This window comes from Perca flavescens, chromosome 10, assembly GCF_004354835.1.
Source record: "Perca flavescens isolate YP-PL-M2 chromosome 10, PFLA_1.0, whole genome shotgun sequence".
Lineage (NCBI taxonomy): Eukaryota > Metazoa > Chordata > Actinopteri > Perciformes > Percidae > Perca > Perca flavescens.
In genome coordinates, this window is record NC_041340.1 from 1,052,377 (window position 1) to 1,058,014 (window position 5,638).

Genomic DNA, 5,638 nt, shown 5'->3' on the forward strand with positions numbered 1-5,638 from the left:
CCTCCCTAACGTTGGTGCAACAGCGTGCTGCGTCTGACGTCATTGTTATTGGTCTTTTTGTGCATGCGGGTCAGTCGGAAACCGCAAACAGTTCACACTGGAATCTGCCATATAGGACGCGTTTTAAAAGGTCATGTGGACAAACAAACACAAAATCAGATCTGAGCAAAAAATCCCAATTAAGCATTAAGACATGTGGTGTGAATGTAGCTTAAGTTACGCAACAAAACTAGGTTAAAATAAGTATACGTTGACTTTTGGTTTCAACACTTTATCGTGGTTGTTTCTCGTAAGTACGAGTACAAATATTAACAAACTAAAGCTTCTCTGAGGGTTGTTGAAAGGCATTCTGGGAAATGTAGGAAACCACTGAGAGAGGCAGATGTGAGAGGATTGGAGCGGATTCTTTTGTTTGTGGAGAGAAGAATAAGAAGAAGAAATGTTTTTTTTAACCGACAGCGTTTTGTTTTCTTTGTACTGTAAAAAAAAAAGTAGTTTTGATTAAATGTCCAAAGTTTGAACTCTGACATGTAAACCTTTTGTAAAGTGTGTTGTTGTTGTTGTTGTTGTCGTCGTTGTCTTGCAGCATGTCGGCAGCGGCCTGATGGATTTACATCTTTGTGTGTTTTTGTAAAATAAAAATGAAAAAGGAGCTGAAAACACAAGACTTGTATTTATCTTTAAAGGAATCACCAGCAGGACTTTGATGTCATTTTTAAAAACTCTAGACACAAAACTCACAACGATCATCACTTGTAACACAGGCTGTCCAATGTTCAAAACATTGCATCATTCATTCATGTTCATATACATTTAAATAATTCTTGCACTTGCACAATCATTGGTTCAAAAAACTAATATATTGTGAAATACCATTGAAACGTTACTTTAGATCACCCACACACAAGCTACCCATAGTTTCACTGGGTCATCGTTTGTACAATCATTAAATACTGTAATACAAAATAGGTGTATTCATTATAGTACTACATGTAAATACATCCCTGTAAAAGTACTGCAGTAGTAGAGAGAATACTACAGACACAGTGGAATTATTGAACAAAGCCTGAAATGTATTGATGAAAAACAATACAGTATGATCACAACATTGGGTTATTTGAATCAAAGCAAAATAATTAGCTACAAAATATAAAAGAAAAGACAGTAGTACTGTAGTACTGTCAAACATCTAATGCAGTGCAGTGCACCATAGTAACAGGGTCTGATAAACAGTAGTACATTACAGTAAAGGTAGTACATGGGACCATAGTAACAGTGTCTGATAAAAAGTTGTACATTACAGTAAAGGTGGTACATGGGACCATAGTAACAGTGTCTGATAAACAGTAGTACATTACAGTAGTAGTACATGGGACCATAGAAACAGTGTCTGATAAACAGTAGTACATTACAGTAGTAATACATGAGACCATAGAAACAGTGTCTGATAAACAGTAGTACATTACAGTAGTAGTACATGGGACCATAGTAACAGTGTCTGATAAACAGTAGTACATTACAGTAAAGGTAGTACATGGGACCATAGTAACAGTGTCTGATAAAAAGTTGTACATTACAGTAAAGGTGGTACATGGGACCATAGTAACAGTGTCTGATAAACAGTAGTACATTACAGTAGTAGTACATGGGACCATAGAAACAGTGTCTGATAAACAGTAGTACATTACAGTAGTAATACATGAGACCATAGTAACAGTGTCTGATAAACAGTAGTACATTACAGTAGTAGTACATGGGACCATAGAAACAGTGTCTGATAAACAGTAGTACATTACAGTAGTAATACATGAGACCATAGAAACAGTGTCTGATAAACAGTAGTACATTACAGTAGTAGTACATGGGACCATAGTAACAGTGTCTGATAAACAGTAGTACATTACAGTAGTAGTACATGGGACCATAGTAACAGTGTCTGATAAACAGTAGTACATTACAGTAGTAGTACATGGGACCATAGAAACAGTGTCTGATAAACAGTAGTACATTACAGTAGTAATACATGAGACCATAGAAACAGTGTCTGATAAACAGTAGTACATTACAGTAGTAGTACATGGGACCATAGTAACAGTGTCTGATAAACAGTAGTACATTACAGTAAAGGTAGTACATGGGACCAGAGTAACAGTGTCTGATAAACAGTAGTACATTACAGTAAAGGTAGTACATGGGACCATAGTAACAGTGTCTGATAAACAGTAGTACATTACAGTAGTAGTACATGGGACCATAGTAACAGTGTCTGATAAACAGTAGTACATTACAGTAAAGGTAGTACATGGGACCATAGTAACAGTGTCTGATAAACAGTAGTACATTACAGTAAAGGTAGTACATGGGACCATAGTAACAGTGTCTGATAAACCGTAGTACATTACAGTAAAGGTAGTACATGGGACCATAGTAACAGTGTCTGATAAACAGTAGTACATTACAGTAGTAGTACATGGGACCATAGTAACAGTGTCTGATAAACAGTAGTACATTACAGTAAAGGTAGTACATGGGACCATAGTAACAGTGTCTGATAAACAGTAGTACATTACAGTAGTAGTACATGGGACCATAGTAACAGTGTCTGATAAACAGTAGTACATTACAGTAAAGGTAGTACATGGGACCACAGTAACAGTGTCTGATAAACAGTAGTACATTACAGTAAAGGTAGTACATGGGACCATAGTAACAGTGTCTGATAAACAGTAGTACATTACAGTAAAGGTAGTACATGGGACCATAGTAACAGTGTCTGATAAACAGTAGTAAATTACAGTAAAGGTAGTACATGGGACCATAGTAACAGTGTCTGATAAACCGTAGTATATTACAGTAACGGTAGTACATGGGACCATAGTAACAGTGTCTGATAAACAGTAGTACATTACAGTAGTAGTACATGGGACCATAGTAACAGTGTCTGATAAACAGTAGTACATTACAGTAGTAGTACATGGGACCATAGTAACAGTGTCTGATAAACAGTAGTACATTACAGTAAAGGTAGTACATGGGACCATAGTAACAGTGTCTGATAAACAGTAGTACATTACAGTAAAGGTAGTACATGGTACCATAGTAACAGTGTCTGATAAACAGTAGTACATTACAGTAAAGGTAGTACATGGGACCATAGTAACAGTGTCTGATAAACAGTAGTACATTACAGTAGTAGTACATGGGACCATAGTAACAGTGTCTGATAAACAGTAGTACATTACAGTAAAGGTAGTACATGGGACCATAGTAACAGTGTCTGATAAACAGTAGTACATTACAGTAAAGGTAGTACATGGGACCATAGTAACAGTGTCTGATAAACAGTAGTACATTACAGAAAAGGTAGTACATGGGACCATAGTAACAGTGTCTGATAAACAGTAGTACATTACAGTAAAGGTAGTACATGGGACCATAGTAACAGTGTCTGATAAACAGTAGTACATTACAGTAAAGGTAGTACATGGGACCATAGTAACAGTGTCTGATAAACCGTAGTACATTACAGTAAAGGTAGTACATGGGACCATAGTAACAGTGTCTGATAAACAGTAGTACATTACAGTGTAGTACATGGGACCATAGTAACAGTGTCTGATAAACAGTAGTACATTACAGTAAAGGTAGTACATGGGACCATAGTAACAGTGTCTGATAAACAGAAGTATATTACAGTAAAGAATGATGAAATATTACATCCATAGATACTGTATTCTGATTGGTTCAGGCTCCACGCTAACTGGTGACAATGAATCTCGTTATCTTGACACTTTCATGATCTAAACATGGAATATTGTTTGTCTGTTTCCGTACAACTATGCATTAAGAGTAATGCAACAGTTACTCATCATTTTGAGTAGTTGTATGGATTGATAGTTAGATGATTGTAATGAAATGAATAGACAATTATCTGAAATGTAATGTTTGAATTGCTTTTTGAAATAGTAGCACTTTGATGTTAAGTTGTGTCATATTGAACAGTATATATATAGGTGATCTTTGTTAAATGAACAAACGATCTTTGGTTTATGTGTATTGTATCCAAGCAATTGAAACAAGTGTTAGAGTTTTGAAAAATGTGTATTTTGATCATTGGTTGGGAGTTTTGTGGGTCAGGGTGCAGCCCCCCCAGCAGCACAGAGCTGCAGCAGCACAACACTGAGCACTGAGCATCGCACTTTGCAGAAGGTGGAGTAAATCTCAAAGGGCTCCATGTACACCAACACAGTTCTCTCTGATGACCCACACTGATCATCATCTGGGTCAATAACTGCACTCCCACTGAGATATTAGAGATAACCAGGCTACTATAATCATAGTCCCAGCTCACTCTGCTCATGCTCCGATCAGACTTTACACTAACGATTCTTCCCTCGGTTCGGTGAGACTTGATAAACCAATCATACACCCAAACACCTCCAAAACATCTGAGAGTGACTTCTTCTCCCTCTGAGAAGAGCTCTACAGCAGGCGGGCCAAATTTGGGACACATTTGGTGAGAGAGCCCATCAGACCAACGTGGCAGCTGGTCATCAGTGGAGTCAGCGATAGTGCACGGCAACACAGCGCTCTCTCCCACTGAGCCGTAGATTATCTTATTCCATAGTCCCAATTTTACAGTTAGACTGCTAACACACCTCTGTTGGTACATCAGCAGACATCTGTACCATGTAACGTCTGTTTCTGTGACGTTGTAAACATGAAGAGCTGGTGGGTCTCTCACCACTTGGTATTTTCCTGTAACATTGTCCATCTCTGATGTCGTATTGTCCCCAAAAACTCTGCTCCATGTTTCTAGCTCATATCTAAAGTCCCCTTTGAGCCACTGGATATCCAGCTTATGCTTATAACCTGCTATCCAACATGGCACGTGCAAATTTTTTCCAACTCTCACTGTGAAACCGGTAGAATGCATTGAAGCAGCACAAACAGTAATAGTGAAGTTCTTCTCATGCGTCAAGTTGCCCTCATTCCAACACTCCTCTCGGTACGGGCCGGAGTCTGAATGGGTCAGGTTGAGGATGGTGTAAGAAGATGTATTCACATTGCTGTAAAGTCGTTGTTTCAAGTCTCCAGGTACTGGGGAGCTGTTGGACCAGAAGTCAGAGCTGTTGGACCAGAGGTCGGAGGTGTTCCACAGGACAAGCTTCTCCTCACCAACATATCTGGAGATCAGGCAGGAGTTGGCGTTCTTGGGGAGGTTGAAGGTGTAAGAGGACCATTGGTCTCGGATGATGATCCGTTCTTCTGCATGGATGTTGTTGATGAGAGCAAACAGCAGGAAGGAGAGCTCTGTGACTGCAGCCATTCTGCTCCGAGGTCGACAAACACTGACACCACTCAGCTCATATACTCTCTACACCAACCCTCATCAGCAGCTGCTCTTTTCCTGTTTTTATCAAACAATACTTCTTTATGTCTCTCTGTGTGTGTGTGTGTGTGTGTGTGTGTGTGTGTGTGTGTGTGTGTGTCTCTCTGTGAATGGGTGTGTTGCAGCCTCCAACGCAATTTTGCTTGGAGCCATTATGTCAGGAGTAAGGAATGTCTCGGATGTGCAGCAGCAGACTTGTAAACAACTTCAATGTTCTTATGTTCGAAGTTCGTTCTGTTACATATC